The sequence below is a fragment of the Phyllobates terribilis genome, unplaced genomic scaffold (genome assembly GCF_046119375.1).
Source record: "Phyllobates terribilis strain yellow unplaced genomic scaffold, ASM4611937v1 Scaffold_4__5_contigs__length_816908805, whole genome shotgun sequence".
Classification (NCBI taxonomy): Eukaryota; Metazoa; Chordata; class Amphibia; order Anura; family Dendrobatidae; genus Phyllobates; species Phyllobates terribilis.
Genome location: NW_027362764.1, coordinates 675467884 through 675487273, shown reverse-complemented (window position 1 = coordinate 675487273; position 19390 = coordinate 675467884). Strand labels below are relative to the sequence as shown.

General features: G+C 44.0%; 6 pseudogenes; all 6 read right to left on the bottom strand.

The window, feature by feature from the left end:
• Positions 1-460: 460 nt before the first annotated feature.
• Positions 461-579, bottom strand: LOC141269036 (5S ribosomal RNA; annotated as a pseudogene).
• A 932-nt stretch (positions 580-1511) lies between these two features.
• LOC141269390 (5S ribosomal RNA) lies at positions 1512-1631 on the bottom strand (annotated as a pseudogene).
• A 14809-nt stretch (positions 1632-16440) lies between these two features.
• Positions 16441-16559, bottom strand: LOC141269298 (5S ribosomal RNA; annotated as a pseudogene).
• Positions 16560-17473: 914 nt separating this feature from the next.
• On the bottom strand, positions 17474-17593 carry LOC141267803 (5S ribosomal RNA; annotated as a pseudogene).
• Positions 17594-18214: 621 nt separating this feature from the next.
• LOC141270162 (5S ribosomal RNA) lies at positions 18215-18323 on the bottom strand (annotated as a pseudogene).
• Positions 18324-19264: 941 nt separating this feature from the next.
• On the bottom strand, positions 19265-19384 carry LOC141268986 (5S ribosomal RNA; annotated as a pseudogene).
• Between the last annotated feature and the right edge of the window lie 6 nt (positions 19385-19390).

The following is a 19390-nucleotide window of genomic DNA, read 5'->3' as shown; positions in this document are numbered from 1 at the left end:
AAAATGTCTCGGCGCAGGGTCTCCTGCAGGATAAACCCTTCATCGTGATAATGTGACAGAAAGAGCAAGCTGGACCCGTAACTTGGGGGCGGAGCGAGACGTCCAGGGGTGAATGAAGGAAGAGGGTGAGATGGTTGCCAGTGACTTTGAGCTGCTCTTCAGGGAGGAGGGTCGTGTTGCCTGCAAAGGTCTTCTGCTTGGGGTTACCGGTTGTTGCCTCCAGCCACACGGGAGACGCTGGTCCTGGTGAAAAGGAGCCTAGTATTAAAAGTAAAGAAGTAACAATGCTGGAGGCCCACGGTGATCAGAAGGATGCTGGTATTTTGCAGAGATGAAAGAGCGCAAGAGAGAAAGCAAATGAAAAAAAGAAAAGGGAATGAATGTGTGCACTTGTGAAAGGGAATGGAAAAAAGGCATATAAGAGAGTGACCCCTGCTGGTGGAAGGAAGGAAAAAGCAAAAGCCTACAGCACCTGGTATTCCCAGGCAGTCTTCAATCCAGGTATTAACCAGGCTCAACCATGCTTAGCTTCCAAGATCAGACGAGATTGAGCGTGTTCAGGGTGGTGTGGCTGTAAGCAGAGACAAGCCTCTCACTTGCTGCTTTTCTACTTTGACGTCTGGCTGCCGGCTGCCCTTTCCAGTGCTCAGCAAGACCAGGTCCTTTTGTGCTTTCCCTTCTCTTCAATTTTTTTGCTGGCTTCCTTAAAAGGTCTTGTAGACAGAACGCCCCACTCAGAGCCACTGAGCTCACTGATCGGCTGCAGCGCTGTCGACGGAACGTCAGCTTCACGGCCAATGCCACAGGCCGGGAGCAGAGGCGAGACTCACCGGTAGACCCGGGTAGGGTGAGTAGAGCGCGGTTAGTTGCTTTCTAATAGCCTGCAGCCGGGGATTAACTTTTAATGAAAGGGAACAATTCCTTTGACTGTCTGCAGCGCGCCACACCTAGGAAGCGCACTCTCACACACAAACCAGCATGCACACGTGCTCGCACGTGACAACACCCCCTATCTGCCCCTACAACCTTTCCGTCACCATGCGTCAGACTCTCCTGCCTGTTTTATGATTTCAGGGCCCTAGCAGGAATCACCCCCCCCTCCCCAATTCCTTCCGCACCTTCCTTGCCCTGAGGTTAGCTCTTTGTCAGCCGTCTGGCTTGGTTACACAAGCTTCTTTGCAGAGAAACATGTTACTTCTGCTGGACCTCGCTAGGCGGCCGGCATCCAAAATCTTCCCTGGGCACCTGCTGAAAGCCTGGCCCCTTCACGGCCCCGGGTGCTTTTAATGCCATCATTTCCACACGGCGAGCAGAGGAGTCAATAAACACTCCTAGCCGTGGCAAGGAGCTCGGTGTCAAGCGTGCGTGAAGGTGGCGGGGTAGCGTACTTAGCTGCCAACTGGCTCAGAGGCCTTGGGGCTTCCATCATCTAAGTTACTTAAGGTCGGGGTCCGGCAAGGCGCCGTTCCATGCTAGCCGAGCTGGGCAGTAGGGCAAAACGTCATCAAAATGGTCTACAGCACCCGGTGTTCCCAGGAGGTCTCCCATCCAAGTACTGTCCGAGCCCAGCCCTGCTTTGCTTCCGAGATCAGACAAGATGAGGCATATCCAAGGTGGTATGGCCAGTAGACGCTGCTTGATCCATCGCCCGGCCAGCCTTTCTCAGGATCGCTTGGTGGTGAGCAATCTGGCCGTGACGGGGCGGGCTCCGAAGGGTCCATGCAAAGGCTGTGCGGTCCCTACAGGTGTGGTTTATTTAGCAGTGATTCACCCGCCGAATCAGGTGTCTTCAAAAATGTCTCGGCACAGGGTCTCCTGCACCCTAAACCCTTCATCGCGGTAATGTGACAGAAAGAGCAAGCTGGACCCGTAACTTGGGGGCTGAGCAAGATGTCCAGGGGTGAATGAAGGAAGAGGGTGAGATGGTTGCCAGTGACTTTGAGCTGCTCTTCAGGGGGGAGGGTCGTGTTGCCTGCAAAGGCCTTCTGCTTGGGGTTACCGGTGGTAGCCTCCAGCCACCCGGGAGACGCTGGTCCTGGTGAAAAGGAGCCTAGTATTAAAAGTAAAGAAGCAACAATGCTGGAGGCCCACGGTGATCAGAAGGATGCTGGAATTTTGCAGAGATGAAATAGCGCAAAAGAAAAGAAAAGAGAATGAATGTGTGCACTTGTGAAAGGGAATGGAAAAAAGGCATAGAAGAGAGTGCCCCCTGCTGGTGGAAGGAAGGAAAAAGCAAAAGCCAACAGCACCTGGCATTCCCAGGCGGTCTCTGTTAAATGGTTAATTATGGAAATTCATTTGGAATGTTAATCGATAATCATTTTTCTGAGTTCCATGCCTCAGCCATCGTGTCTAGTTGACATGCGCTATTTGTGTGTGTATATTTGGTTCACTACCATATGTAGAACAGATGTCCATACGACTGGCTATAAAAGCCCATGGTACAGAAATGGGGGGCTCTCTTGCTCTGCCCACCCCACAAGACACAGAATCTTCATGCTGAGAAGCAGATGACATGTAGGCCTGGACACATGCTGGTCAAAGACATGATTTACCAGCCAGGATCCAAGGAAAGATGGGTGAATCTCAACAATTAAGCTAATTATGGACAAATGGACAATTACTTTATAACTAATTATTGTATGTACCTGCTGCAATCTGATTCTTTTTAATGGACAATCCAAGAATAAATAGATACATTTTTTATAAGAATATCGTGATATTGATACTTTGAGAAGTCCTCAGTAGAAAAAAATAATACAGGAAGAGTATTTATTATTTTACAATGGTGAGCCTGCCAGTCCTGTTTTTTTTTTTTTAAATTAAGTAAGTGAATTTCTTCCGTGAACAAGGGGGGAGTCCTGACGAGCTGAACAGCTGTTGTTCACGTGTCAGTAAATTCACTAGTTTGCCACGAGAAGCAGAAAGGACCTACAGACTGAGGAAAGACAGGAAGCAGAGGTACTAACAAGGAACAGAATCACACAGGAAAAGAATCAGACGAACTGAAGACAGGACGTGCTGATAAAGAGAAGCCAAGGAATCTTAAGGTAAGCAAAATATGGATATAATTTCTTGTTTTGCTAAACAAAGTAATATTAATTTCAAAGTTAATGTAGGAGATGACATAGAAGTTTTGTGGCTCAGTTTATACAAAGAATGTGAATTGCAGAATTTACAGTTAACTTCTAAATTGGTAAATAGAGACAAACAGAAATTGAGAAATATTCTACATTTGGTAGATTTTTTTCATAGTCTTGTGTTAGATATTTCTAAGCAGGAAAATAGTGTAGAAGTGTCAGACGGTGATACTGATTCTGACTGTAATGTGGAAAATGAACAAGAAGTAAGACACGTGTCTGTAACTGAAGGTGACCTTGGGTCTGACCAAGAGACGGACATACAGAAACGTGACATGGGAGGAGACATAACTGACATACGAGAAACCGACATACTAGGTGATGTGGGAGGAGACGTGAGTGACGTAGGAGGAACGGACGTACAAGAGCCACTAAAAATATCAGAGAATTCTGGAATTACCCAGGCTCAACTCCAAATTAAAATGAGGAAAAATTTGCTGAAATTATACAAAATCATGCCAAAATATGATGTCAAAATCCATGCCTGTAGAAATTCAGAGACATTTGAGAGCTTCTCTGATAAGTTTGATTTATCCAATGAGGAGAGGAATCAATTATTTAAAATATGCATTCCTGTGACATTGTCCAGACGTTTACATTTAATGCCCTGTGAAACTAACTCTCCTAATGGATGGGAAAATGATTCGGACAGATTAAGATATTTGATTTATTGTGTCACAAAGGATTTTCCCAACATAGAAGATCTGCAGAAACTAAGGATTGGTAGGAAGGAATGTACATATACATTCATGTCCATATTTGAACGGTTGTACAAAGCTCTAATCAAAAATGGAAAAGTACAACATATGATAACAACTTTTGTACAAAAATTCAAATTCCTAAATTCAGTTTCCCAAGTTATGGCATCACAAAAAAATTCATTATTTGAATGTGCGCAGATGCTGGATTTTGTTAGAAAACATGAGAATCGTGAAAAGAAAATAAATCAAGCTAAACTTATAAAAACAGGAAAGGTAAAATCTTACCAAAAGCCAAAATCAAACTCTCCTAGACTGAGTCATCCCCATAGTGAACTCTATCAAATACGCAGAAGATTTCATATATGTTATAAGCCATATCAGCCAGTGCAAAGATCCATCTCTCCACAGAATGAGTTAATTCTCAGTCAGAACTGTGATTCTCTAAAAAGGAAAATGGCTGAAACTGATGGACAGAGACAGGTGAGACGACCAACTCACTGTGACGTCATGGAATGTGGACAGAAGAACAGGCAGTTCTCTGAGGTTTTGAAGGATAGAAAAATGTCTTTCCTAAATAGGGCATTTCTGGAGATATTTGAGAGAGACAGAAGATTTGGTTTAGGGAGTGGCTAAGGAAAAACTGTAATTATAATGTTGTATCAAAATGTAATACAATGTCTCAATATTTATTTATAATCTTATACAGTAAAATTGTAGTTACATAGTTTCTAATAGTTCATATATATATATATGTATATATATATATATATACACTTGTCTAAGTAGAGATTGCGTATAATTGTATTTATATATACTTTTATAAAATATATATATATATACATATTATTTAATAAATTAGAATTTCATATATATAACTTTAAGTAGCAATATTTTGAATTACATTAGAACCAACCAATATATGTATAAGATATTTAAAGAATTCTGTTTCTGTATGAATTTGATATTTAATTTTATTTTCTTATATTTCCTTAGAGTTTTCATTCCAAAGCAGGATTTGATCAAAGAACTCTAAAATGGATTTATTTCTTTATTCACACAGGAAGTGAAAAAATTGCATGATTTTATGTGTATAACATTTTAAAATAATAACAATATATCTAGTTGAACTATAATATATATGTAATACTTATTAATTCTTTTGTGTTGCTAATATTTTCTGTGCATGAAGTGTTCGTGCAAATTAAAGAAGCTTTACAGCATGACGTGTGACAGCTGCGGCCTTTGAACTTTGAGCTAATAGTATGGGATCCCATTCATTCTATTTTCAACTGATGTAACTTAAGACCGGGCAGCCAGTGAAAAAAGAATCTAAGACAAGAGTTTTTTCAAGTGTCTGAAATTCCAGTGACTTACTCTCATATTATATAATATGTACTTGGGGAATATTCAAAGAAATATAAAGATATTCAATTGATATGGCAATGCGCATTAATAAATTGGGATGCAACAATTTTGGGTTAAATATATATATATATACAGTGACTATAAGTAGTATTCAACCCCCTGCAGATTTAGCTGGTTTGATAAGATGCAAATAAGTTAGAGCCTTCAAACTGCAAACGAGAGTAGGTTTTATGAACAGAAGCATAAATCTTACAAACCAAAAAGTTATGTTGCTCAGTTGAATTTTATTAAATTTTTAACATAAAAGTGTGGGTCAATTATTATTCAACCCCTATGTTTAATATTTTGTGGAATAACCCTTGTTTGCAATTACAGCTAATAATCGTCTTTTATAAGACCTGATCAGCCCGGCACAGGTCTGTGGAGTTATCTTGGCCCACTCCTCCATGTAGATCTTCTCCAAGTTATCTAGGTTCTTTGGGTGTCTCATGTGGACTTTATTCTTGAGCTCCTTCCACAAGTTTTCAAGTGGGTTAAGGTCAGGAGACTGACTAGGCCACTCTAACACCTTGACTTTTTCCCTCTTGAACCAGGCCTTGGTTTTCTAGGCTGTGTGCTTTGGGTCGTTGTCTTGTTGGAAGATCAAATTACGACCTATCTTAAGATCCTTGATGGAGGAGCGGAGGTTCTTGGCCAAAATCTCCCGGTAGGCCGTGCTATCCATCTTCCCATGGATGCGGACCAGATGGCCAGGCCCCTTGGCTGAGATACAGCCCCACAGCATGATGCTGCCACCACCATGCTTGACTGTAGGGATGGTATTCTTGGGGTCGTATGCAGTGCCATCCAGTCTCCAAACGTCACGTGTGTGGTTGGCACCAAAGATCTCGATCTTGGTCTCATCAGACCATAGAACCTTGAACCAGTCTGTCTCAGAGTCCTCCAAGTGATCATGAGCAAACTGTAGACGAGCCTTGACATGACGCTTTGAAAGTAAAGGTACCTTACGGGCTCGTCTGGAACGGAGACCATTGCGGTGGAGTACGTTACTTATGGTATTGACTGAAACAAATGTCGCCACTGCCATGAGATCTTCCCGGAGCTCCTTCCCTGTTGTCCTTGGGTTAGCCTTGACTCTTCGGACAAGCCTGGCCTCGGCACGGGAGGACACTTTCAAAGGCTGTCCAGGCTGTGGAAGGCTAACAGTAGTTCCATAAGCCTTCCACTTATGGATGATGCTCCCAACAGTGGAGACAGGGAGGCCCAACTCCTTGGAAAGGGTTTTGTACCCCTTGCCAGCCTTGTGACCCTCCACGATCTTGTCTCTGATGGCCTTGGAATGCTCCTTTGTCTTTCCTATGTTGACCATGTCTGAGTGCTGTTCACAAGTTTGGGGAGGGTCTTAAATAGTCAGAAAAGGCTGGCAAAAGAGATCTTTAATCCACACATGTGAAGCTCATTATTCTTGATGCCTGAACTACTTCTTAATACTTTAGGGGGACCAAACAGAATTCTTGTGGTTTGAGGGGTTGAATAATAAATGACACTCTGAAATAACTTTTAACGTTTTAAAAAAAAAACAAAAAAAAAAAACAAAAACAAAATTTGCTGCAGTGCATTTCCCACTTCCAGGCTGATCTACAGTACAAATGTCACAATGCCAAGTTAATTCCGCATGTGTCAACCAGCTAAATCTGCAGGGGGTTGAATACTACTTGTAGGCACTGTATCTAAAACTTCATATGTGGAATGTTTGAGTTGAACAGATCTGTGAATGTCAGAGTGAAGGTGACAGATGAGTAAATCAGCAGCTGCTAAGTGTGATTGATGTGACAGAGGCCTCGTATGTTTGTATGTTTAAAAAAAAAAAAATGTTTCTTTATGTGAAGGTACAAAAATATATTTAATTCTGAGGAAATTATAATACATAATTAGGTATTATCTACATATATATATTTCTATATTTCTTTAATAATTATTATTTCTTGATTTAACTAATAGTGGATAAGGGCAACCACACATCAAAATGGTTTACAAAGCAAATTTATATTTAGAATAATTTTCCACATGATAATATTCTTGAATAACTATAATATTATTTTTAATGGTTACCTAAATAGGTACACACCTCTCTTTAGTCAAATCTATGCTACTCATCAATATGAAATTTATGCACAATATTTCTAGAAGAATAATTATTTTTAATTGGGTTCTGATATATACATAAATTTTATAAAATAATATTTTTGGTATTAAGGGGGAAAATGTGTTTTTGATCCTGATTACATAATCACTTTTGATCAATACTTATTTTCCACACATTTTAATAAAGAAGAAATAATAATAAGGTACTATGGTATAATTAAGAAGGGTATTACATGCAAAGTTGCATAATTTAATATTTTTTGGTGGTACAAGGTTATGACAAATATGAAATCATCCAGATAATGGAGCTATAAGGGTATTTTTTATGGAGAATATAATTACTCTGCATTTGTCATTAAAATTTAAAGGCCTTATTTTTATTCTTATTTTTACTCTTAATTTTATTTTTCATTTTTAAAATTTTATTCTTACTTTATACTTCTTATTTTTCTATTTTTTCATTTTTTAATTCTCATTTGATTTTATTTGAGTTCAATATCTCAATTGAGAAAACACATTAATATTTAATAAAGTAATGTCTAATACAAGAGTATTGCTTCATTAAATATATATTGCTAAGGAAAAAAATGTTTACATTTTCTGAGTAAACACAACAATTCATTCATTCATTTTTTCATTTATTCATTCATTCATTCATTCATTCATTCATACATTCATATATTTATTCATTTTGTTTCAGGAGTATACTGTAACGGGTCTGGGAGGCGGAACCTCTGAGCTACTATACAAGGGGGCGGTCCTTGTAAGGGAGCGGGTGGCGACCAGGCAGGCAGTCACAGCAGGTGACCGGGACAGTCTCTGGAAGAACGGGCAGGAGGTCACGGCAAGTGACCGGGACAGTCTCTGGAAGAACGGGCAGGAGGTCACGGCAAGTGACCGGGGCAATCTCTGGATGAACGGGCAGATGGTCACGGCAAGTGACCGGGGCAGTCTCTGGGTAAAGGGTTGGTACGACCTGTGGCGGCTGATGGTAGACGTGAGCTCCCAGGTGAGCAGGCGAGAGTCTCTGGATAAACGGGTGGTCACAGCATGTGACGGCGGAGCCTCCAGGTAGGCTAGCAGGCAGGTAGCAGATGTGCGCTCCCAGGTGAGCGGGCAAGCTGGTCCATAGACAGACTGACAAGAGTTGGAAGGCAGACCGTCGGACCTCAGGCAAGCAGGCAGGTAGTTGATATGCGCTCCCAGGTGAGCGGGCAAGCTGGTCCTTAGACAGACTGACAGGAGTTGTAAGGCAGACCGTCAGACCTCAGGCTAGCAGACAGGTAGCAGAATATCAGGCAGGAATAAGACAGCAAGCTGGCAGGAATCTGGCAGGTATCTGGCAGGTAACTGGCAACGGGACCTGAGGGCTGAAGCAGAGTGGTGAACAGTGCAACAACATTGCTCGGGCACCTCCATTTTGGAGGAGGTGCCTTATATATGGTGAAGTCCTCCGGCCATTGGCCGGGGACTCCTTAGGACGGCGCGCGCGGCCCCTTTAAGAGGGAGGGAGAGTGCGCGCACCCTAAGCACAGTGGCCAGGAAGGAGCGCGCGCTGCCAGCAGAGCGGGAGGAGGACGCCGGGCACGGAGCAGAGAGGTGAGGGGAACAGCGTTCCTGCCTAGCAGAGGGCAGGGACGCCGGCACTACATATACATTCTTTGATATTATTGGTTTAATAAAGATATAAAAACTTGTTTTTTCAAAATACACTGACACCTATTGGTTGGAAAAGGTAATTACACCTATGACATAAAAATGTTCTATCATATGGAGAACTTGATTGATAATGAATTATTATCTATTATTGTTTATTATTCCAAACATAATTTATTTTAATATTTTGATAATAATTAGATGGATATTACTGATTGCTATGGTACGCTGTGATATTATAGGTTAGGAAAAACTGCCAGATTTGGTATCAGATTAGGGAATGAAGACTTCAATCAAGACATCGCAATTATGAATTCTATCTTAATAAAGACTTTTAATTTTTATAAATCAAAGAGATTCTCAAAAGTTACAAGAAGAAGCAACTGATATCCGGACGTCTCAGAAGGTAACAGATGTGAATGCTGAGTGTTATAATAGACTGTGTCCATTACATACAATACAATTCACACCACTGATCACCAGGATGGCAGAGGACGATGATCCTATATGTACTGTGTTGTGTTCAAGTTTCATCACGTTCCAGTGGTTTCTTATCACCTGCAACGCTTCAATGAAAGCTGGTGAACAGGTAATACCTGGCATATGTGTCCTGTATATAAAGGACTGAGTACTGGTTATGGTGCTATATAAAGCAGGAAAGTGTCAAGTTAACCCTTGCTTTACTGACCAAAGACGTCACATCTGTTCCAAAAGTGACACGAGACCAGTGCGGACACACGGAAGATTCCAAAGACGATCTAACGTAAGTCCAGGTGACACTGCACAGATATTAAAGCTACATTTCATCCATGGACTTTGTTTTCTTATCAACTGACACACATGATCTTTCTAATAAAGAGTACAGTTTATGGACTGAACAATAATGAGCACAATTATGGACTGTACAATATCTACATGCTGTAATTTATTTCAAAGGAGTTTTCATCTAAAGACTGTGTTATAAAAGAACCAAGAAGAAGACGAGACGTCGACCCGATGACATCAGATGATGATGATTGAACCCGCGATTGCTTCAATTTAGATATAGGGAAGTATAATTATACATATTAAATGAATATTAGTCACGGCTTATCATAATATGAATTCACATCATTATATAACAATAATCCGATATTGATACTATTATTACTATTACTATTATTATTATGGAAATTTAATGATATTGCCAAGGAAGAAGGAAAGAAAAAATGATTGATGAATGTATCTTCTTTTGAGAATTTTCAGTTAAAGTCCTTTTATTCTCAAAAAGGGGGAAATGTTAAATGGTTAATTATGGAAATTCATTTGGAATGTTAATCGATAATCATTTTTCTGAGTTCTATGCCTCAGCCATCGTGTCTAGATGACATGCGCTATTTGTGTGTGTATTTTTGGTTCACTACCATACGTAGAACAGGTGTCCATACGACTGGCTATAAAAGCCCATGGTACAGAAAGGGGGGGCTCTCTTGCTCTGCCCACCCCACAAGACACAGAATCTTCATGCTGAGAAGCAGATGACATGTAGGCCTGGACACATGCTGGACAAAGACATGATTTACCAGCCAGGATCCAAGGAAAGATGGGTGAATCTCAGCAATTAAACAATTAAGCTAATTATGGACAAATGGACAATTACTTTATAACTAATTATTGTATGTACCTGCTGCAATCTGATTCTTTTTAATGGACAATCCAAGAATAAATAGATACATTTTTTTATAAGAATATCGTGATATTGATACTTTGAGAAGTCCTCAGAAAAAAAAAATAATACAGGAAGAGTATTAGTTTACAGTCTCCCATCCAAGTACTAACCAGGCCCTACCCTGCTTAGCTTCCGAGATCAGATGAGATCGGGCGTGTTCAGGGTGGTGTGGCCATAGGCAGAGACATGCCTCTCACTTGCTGCTGAAGGCTAAACCCTTCATCGCGGTAATGTGACAGAAAGAGCACGCTGGACCCGTAACTTGGGGGCGGAGCGATACGTCCAGGGGTGAATGAAGGAAGAGGGTGAGATAGTTGCCAGTGACTTTGAGCTGCTCTTCAGGGGGGAGGGTCATGTTGTCTGCAAAGGTCTTCTGCTTAGGGTTACCGGTGGTTGCCTCCAGCCACGCGGGAGACGCTGGTCCTGGTGAAAAGGAGCCTAGTATTAACCGGTTCAGGACCGCCCACTGTACATAAACGTCGGCGCTGCCTGGGCTCTGTGCAGCGCCGACGTTTAAAAACAGTGGGTTTTCCCGCAGCGCTCAGGACCCCCAGGGTCCTGCTAGCGCTGCGGTACTGGTTCAGAGCGTTAGCTCTGACATGTGGCATCATGGGGACCTGATTGGATCAGGTCCCCATGATGTTAACCTGTTCCTATCTTCTATATGCCGCGATCCATAGCGATCGCGGCATTTAAAAGATAGGGACAGCCGGTGGTCGGCGATCGGGACCCCCCACATACCTGTCAGCGGTGGGGATCCCGGTGCTGTGACCTCTGACATCATCGAGACCTGATTGGCTCAGGTCTCGATGATGTCAGAGTCACACCAGCCAATCAGAGACATCACCAGGGAAGTTTGTTTTAGCAACAAACTTTCCCGGGCGATCTGCCTGATAAATGCAGTTTCTCCTCCGATCTCAGTGAGAGAGCAGAGGAGAAACAGTGTGACAAGAGCTGTCAGCCTTGCCACTGTGAAAGTAAAAAAAAAAATAAAATAAAAAAGAAAGTAAGAGTTAGGGTTAGTGAGTCTGTCAGATCAGTCAGTCCTGTCAGATCAGTCCAGTCAGATCTGTCAGTCCTGTCAGATCTGTCAGTCAGATCTGTCAGTCCTGTCAGATCTGTCAGTCAGTCAGTCCTGTCAGATCTGTCAGTCAGTCCTGTCAGATCTGTCAGTCAGTCCTGTCAGTCCTGTCAGATCTGTCAGTCAGTCAGTCCTGTCAGATCTGTCAGTCAGTCCTGTCAGATCTGTCAGTCAGTCAGTCCTGTCAGATCTGTCAGTCAGTCAGTCAGTCCTGTCAGATCTGTCAGTCAGTCAGTCCTGTCAGATCTGTCAGTCAGTCAGTCCTGTCAGATCTGTCAGTCAGTCAGATCTGTCAGTCAGTCAGTCCTGTCAGATCTGTCAGTCCTGTCAGATCTGTCAGTCAGTCAGTCCTGTCAGATCTGTCAGTCAGTCAGATCTGTCAGTCAGTCAGTCCTGTCAGATCTGTCAGTAAGTCAGTCCTGTCAGATCAGTCAGTCAGTCCTGTCACATCAGTCAGTCAGTCCTGTCAGATCAGTCCGGTCAGTCCAGTCCGGTCCCGTCCTTTCAGTCCGGTCCGTTCAGTCCAGTCAAAAAATATAAAAATAAAATGGCCCGTCAGACTTATACCGCAGAGGAGGTGTATGCCCTGCTGTGTTCTGACACTGATGACAGCGCAATCTCAGATGGAGATATGGATTTTGAGGGCTTTAGTAGCGGCGACACTGAGAGCCCAGAAATGAGCAATGATTCTGTTCCATCCTCAAGCCCAAGGACCAGTACAGCAATAGGGGCAAATAGCGCTACTGGAGAAACGTCTCCAAATCAGGGAACACTGCCCAGTACAAGCGCTGTCCCTGCTACTAGTGAATTGGCGCACGCCAGTGTACAAGGGGCGTTGCCACATGATCTAGCATTTCCCAGATGGGAGGCTTCAGATTCGGCTGCTCCATTCAGCCCTGATTTCAATGCCATTCCTGGTATAAATGTGGAGGTGGAAGATTTTGGACCAATTCATTTTTTTAATTTGTTTTTTACAGACAGCTTGCTAGAGCATATTGCCGTGCAAACAAATTTATACGCGTCCCAATTCATAAGCCAGAATCCCCGATCTTACTATGCTAGGGCAAATTTATGGACACCAACTAATGTCCCGGAAATAAAAAAATTTTTAGGACTTACATTTGCCATGGGGCTTGTTGAAAAACCGAGCATTCAATCCTACTGGTCCAACCACCCTGTTCAAGCCACCCCTATGTTTTCAGTCATTCTGCCTAGGACCCGTTATGAAATGCTCATGCGGTTTTGGCATTTTAACGACAATAGTCAATGCCTGCCCAGAAATGCCCCAGAACATGACAGGTTATATAAAATTAGACCCATCATTGAAAATTTGTCAGAAAAATTCTTAAGCCTCTACACCCCAACACAAAATATTTCTATAGACGAGTCCCTTGTAAAATTCAAAGGAAGACTGCACCTCAAGCAATTTATCCCATCTAAAAGGGCAAGGTTTGGAATAAAGCTCTATAAAATGTGCGAAAGTTCAACCGGATACACATCCGCTTTTCGCATATATGAGGGGAAAGATAGCCAACTAAACCCACCAGGATGCCCTACTTATCTGGGGACATCTGGAAAAATTGTTTGGGAGCTGATAAGTCCATTTTTTCAAAAAGGCTACAATCTATATGTGGACAATTATTACACCAGCATACCCCTATTTAAAAGTCTGGTTGAACACAACATCGGGGCTTGTGGGACCATCCGTAAAAACCGTCTAGGGTTTCCACAACCATTGGTCAACCAAAAGTTTCAAAAGGGGCAGTCAGGGACTGTACGCAACGGAGATCTGCTTGCCCTGAAATATAGGGATAAGAGGGATATTTTTGTCCTCAGCTCGATCCACACAGATGCCACAAGGGCCACTGTAGAACTAGGATCCACCACTCCGAAGCAAAAACCTGTGTCAGTCATTGACTACAAGAAACACATGGGGGGTGTGGACCTTGCAGACCAGGTTCTACAGCCATACCAGGTATCAAGAAAGTCCTATACCTGGTATAAAAAGTTGGTTATTTATTTGTTTCAGGTGGCCACATACAATTCTTTTGAGTTGTACAAAAAAGCAGGAAATTCAGATCCTTTTCTTGATTATCAAGAAAAGGTAATTGAAAATCTTGTCTTTCAAAGTGTTAGCCCCGCTCATCCATTAGAATCTGAGGATGTGAAAAGACTCACTGAGCGACATTTTATTGCACTTATTCCAGCAACGGAAACAAGAAGGAACCCCCAGAAAAGATGTTGTGTATGTACTAAGAGAGCAATGAGGCGTGATACCCGCTACTATTGCCCACAATGCCCATCATTGCCAGCCTTATGCGTCACTGACTGCTTTAAAATCTTCCACACAGAACCACGTTTTTAAACTGTAAAAATGTATCCCAATTTGTCATTCAAACATTTGGTTCATTTAGTGAATGACACATTCGAGTAGAGCTCACTTAATTTCCAGGGGGGGTTCTCCAGAATCTAAACCTTCCATTGCGTGCTTGTTTCTGGAAATCATCCATTGAGTTAAAATGGTCACTAAACCCATAGATGAATTCCCAGAGGGGTTTCATTTCCAAAATGGGGTCACTTCAGGGGGGATTCTTTAGCTCTGGTACTCTGAAAAGTGCCAGAACAGCATAATCCCCCCTGAAGTGACCCCATTATAGAAATGACACCTCTGTGGGAATTCATCTATAGGTTTAGTGACCATTTACCTATCTACTTATTTTCCCACCACTAGATTAATTTATACAGAGGAGTAGATTGTAAAATTCGGTCACTTGTTGTGGGCTTCCTCTGTTTAGGCACCTCAGGGGCTCTCCAAATGCAACATGGCGTCCGCTATCCATTCCAGTCAAATTTCCATTCCAAAAGTCAAATGGCGCTCCTTACCTTCCAAGCCATGCCGTGCGCCCAAACAGTGGCTTTGCACCACATATGGGGTATCAGCGTGCTCAGGAGAAAATGCACAACACATTTTGGGGTCCATTTTTTCTGGCTGCCCTTGTGAAAATTAAAAATTTGAGGCTAAAGTAGCAGTTTTGTGTTAAAAATGTGTTTTTTTATTTTCACACTTCAACATTATAAAATTCTGTGAAGCCCCTGGGGGTTCAAGGTGCTCACCACACATCTAGATAAGTTCCTTGAGGGGTCTAGTTTCCAAAATGGGGTCACTTGTTGGGGGTTTCCTCTGTTTAGGCACCTCAGGGGCTCTCCAAATGCAACATGGCGTCCGCTATCCATTCCAGTCAAATTTCCATTCCAAAAGTCAAATGGCGCTCCTTACCTTCCAAACCATGCCGTGCGCCCAAACAGTGGCTTTGCACCACATATGGGGTATCAGCGTGCTCAGGAGAAATTGCACAACACATTTTGGGGTCCATTTTTTCTGGCTGGCCTTGTGAAAATTAAAAATTTGAGGCTAAATTAGCAGTTTTGTGTTAAAAATGTGTTTTTTTATTTTCACACTTCAACATTATAAAATTCTGTGAAGCCCCTGGGGGTTCAAGGTGCTCACCACACATCTAGATAAGTTCCTTGAGGGGTCTAGTTTACAAAATGGGGTCACTTGTTGAGGGTTTCCTCTGTTTAGACACCTCTGGGGCTCTCCAAATGCAACATGGCGTCCGCTATCCATTCCAGTCAAATTTCCATTCCAAAAGTCAAATGGCGCTCCTTACTTTCCAAGCAATGCCGTGCACCCAAACAGTGGCTTTGCACCACATATGGGGTATCAGCGTGCTCAGGAGAAATTACACAACACATTTTGGGGTCCATTTTTTCTGGCTACCCTTGTGAAAATTAAAAATTTGAGGTTAAAGTAGCAGTTTTGTGAAAAAAAGTTAAATGTTGATTGTTTTCTTCCACATTCCAAAAATTCCTGTGAAGCACCTGAAGGGTTAATAAACTTCTTGAATGTGGTTTTGAGCACCTTGAGGGGTGCAGTTTTTAGAATGGTATCACTTTTGGGTATTTTCTGTCATAAAGGCTCCTCAAAGTCACTTCAAATAAGATGTGGTCCCTAAAAAAAATGTTTTTGTAAATTTTGTTGTAAAAATGAGAAATCGCTGGTCAATTTTAACCCTTATAGCTTCCTAACAAAAAAAAATTTTGGTTCCAAAATTGTGCTGATGTGAAGTAGACATGTGGGCAATGTTATTTATTAACTATTTTGTGTGATATATCTCTCTGATTAAAGGGCATGAAAATTCAAAGTTTGAAAATTGCAAAATTTTCAAAATTTTCGCCAAATTTCCGATTTTTTCACAATCAAACGCAAGTGATATCAAAGAAATTTTATCACTATCATGAAGTACAATATGTCACAAAAAAACAATCTCAGAATCAGGGGGATCCGTTGAAGCGTTCCAGAGTAATTACCTCATAAAGTGACAGTGGTCAGAATTGAAAAAATTGGCCCGGTCACGAAGGCAAAAACAGGCTCTGGCGCGAAGTGGTTAAAAGTAAAGAAGCAACAATGCTGGAGGCCCACGGTGATCAGAAGGATGTTGGTATTTTGCAGAGATGAAATAGCGCAAGAGAGAAAGCAAATGAAAAAAAGAAAAGAGAATGAATGTGTGCACTTGTGAAAGGGAATGGAAAAAAGTCATAGAACAGAGGGCCCCCTGCTGGTGGAAGGAAGGAAAAAGCAAATGCCTACAGCACCTGGTATTCCCAGGTGGTCTCCCATCCAAATACTAACCAGGCCCAACCTTGCTTAGTTTCCAAGATGAGACAAGATCAGGCGTGTCCAGGGTGGTGTGGCCGTAGGCAAAGACCAGCCTCTCATTTGCTGCTTTTCTACTTTGACGTCTGGCTGCCGGCTGCCCTTTCCAGTGCTCAGCAAGACCAGGTCCTTTTGTGCTTTCCCTTCTCTTCAATTTTTTTTGCTGGCTTCCTTAAAAGGTCTTGTAGACACAACGCCCCACTCAGAGCCGCTGAGCTCACTGATCGGCTGCAGCGCTGTCGATGGAACGTCAGCTTCACGGCCAATGCCACAGGCTGGGAGCAGAGGCGAGACTCACCGGTAGACCTGGGTAGGGTGAGTAGAGCGCGGTTAGTTGCTTTCTAATAGCCTGCAGCCGGGGATTAACTTTTAATGAAAGGGAACAATCCCTTTGACTATCTGCAGCACGCCACACCTAGGAAGCGCACTCTCACACACAAGCCAGCATGCACACGTGCTCGCACGTGACAACACCCCCTATCTGCCCCTATGCGTCAGACTCTCCTGCCTGTTTTATGATTTCATGGCCCTAGCAGGAATCACCCCCCCCTCCCCAATTCCTTCCGCACCTTCCTTGCCTTCCTTGCACTGAAGTTAGTTCTTTGTCAGCCGTCTGGCTTGGTTACACAAGCTTCTTTGCAGAGAAACATGTTACTTCTGCTGGCCCTCGCTAGGCGGCCGGCATCCAAAACCTTCCCTGGGCACCTGCTGTAAGCCTGGCCCCTTCACGGCCCCGGTTGCTTTTAATGCCATCATTTCCACACGGCGAGCTGCGGATTCAATAGGCACTCCTAGCCGTGGCAAGGAGCTCGGTTTCAGGCCTGCATGGTAGCGTACTTAGCTGCCAACTGGCTCAGAGGCCTTGGGGCTTCCATCATCTAAGTTACTTAAGGTCGGTGTCCGGCATGGCGCCGTTCCATGCTAGCCCAGCTGGGCAGTAGGGCAAAACGTCATCAAAATGGTCTACAGCACCCGGTGTTCCCAGGAGATCTCCCATCCAAGTACTGTCTGAGCCCAGCCCTGCTTTGCTTCCGAGATCAGACGAGATCGGGCGTATCCAAGGTGGTATGGCCAGTAGACGCTGCTCGATCCATCGCCCGGCCAGCCTTTCTCAGGATCGCTTGGTGGCAAGCAATCTGGCCGTGACGGGGCGGGCTCTGAAGGGTCCATGCAAAGGCTGTGCCGTCCCTACAGGTGTGGTTTGTTTAGCAGTGATTCACCCGCCGCATCAGGTGTCTTCAAAAATGTCTCGGCGCAGGGTCTCCTGCAGGCTAAACCCTTCATCACGGTAATGTGACAGAAAGAGCAAGCTGGATCCGTAACCTGGGGGCGGAGTGAGACGTCCAGGGGTGAATGAAGGAAGAGGGTGAGATGGTTGCCAGTGACTTTGAGCTGCTCTTCAAGGGGGAGGGTCGTGTTGCCTGAAAAGGTCTTCTGCTTGGGGTTACCGGTGATTGCCTCCAGCCACGCGGGAGACGCTGGTCCTGGTGAAAAGGAGCCTAGTATTAAAAGTAAAGAAGCAACAATGCTGGAGGCCCACGGTGATCAGAAGGATGCTGGTATTTTGCAGAGATGAAATAGCGCAAGAGAGAAAGCAAATGAAAAAAAGAAAAGAGAATGAATGTGTGCACTTTTGAAAGGGAATGGAAAAAAGGCATAGAAGAGAGTGCCCCCTGCTGGTGGAAGGAAGGAAAAAGCAAAAGCCTACAGCACCTGGTATTCCCAGGCAGTCTCCTATCCAAGTACTAACCAGGCCTGACACTGCTTAGCTTCTGAGATCAGGCCTGTTCAGGATGGTGTGGCCGTAGACAGAGAAAAGCCTCTCATTTGCTGCTTTTCTACTTTGACGTCTGGCTGCCGGCTGCCCTTTCCAGTGCTCAGCAAGACCAGGTCCTTTTGTGCTTTCCCTTCTCTTCAATTTTTTTGCTGGCTTCCTTAAAAGGTCTTGTTGACAGAAGGCCCGACTCAGAGCCGCTGAGCTCACTGATCGGCTGCAGCGCTGTCGACGGAACGTCAGCTTCACGGCCAATGCCACAGGCCGGGAGCAGAGGCGAGACTCACCGGTAGACCCGGGTAGGGTGAGTAGAGCGCGGTTAGTTGCTTTCTAATAGCCTGCAGCCGGGGATTAACTTTTAATGAAAGGGAACAATCCCTTTGATTGTCTGCAGCGCGCCACACCTAGGAATCGCACTCTCACACACAAGCCAGCATGCACACGTGCTCGCACGTGACAACACCCCCTATCTGCCCCTACAACCTCTCCGTCACCATGCGTCAGACTCTCCTGCCTGTTTTATGATTTCAGGGCCCTAGCAGGAATCACCCCCCCCTCCCCAATTCCTTCCGCTCCTTCCTTGCCTTCCGTGCACTGAGGTTAGCTCTTTGTCAGCCGTCTGACTTGGTTACACAAGCTTCTTTGCAGAGAAACATGTTACTTCTGCTGGCCCTCGCTAGGAGGCCGGCATCCAAAACCTTCCCTGGGCACCTGCTGAAAGCCTGGCCCCTTCACGGCCCCGGGTGCTTTTAACACCATCATTTCCACACGGCGAGCTGCGGAGTCAATAAGCACTCCTAGCCGTGGCAAGGAGCTCGGTGTCAGGCCTGCGTGAAGGCGGCGGGCTAGCGTACTTAGCTGCCAACTGGCTCAGAGGCCTTGGGGCTTCCATGATCTAAGTTACTTAAGGTCGGTGTCCGGCAAGGCGCCGTTCCATGCTAGCCGAGCTGGGCAGTAGGGCAAAACGTCATCAAAATGGTCTACAGCACCCGGTGTTCCCAGGAGGTATCCCATCCAAGTACTGTCCGAGCCCAGCCCTGCTTTGCTTCCGAGATCAGATGAGATCATGCGTATCCAAGGTGGTATGGACAGTAGATGCTGCT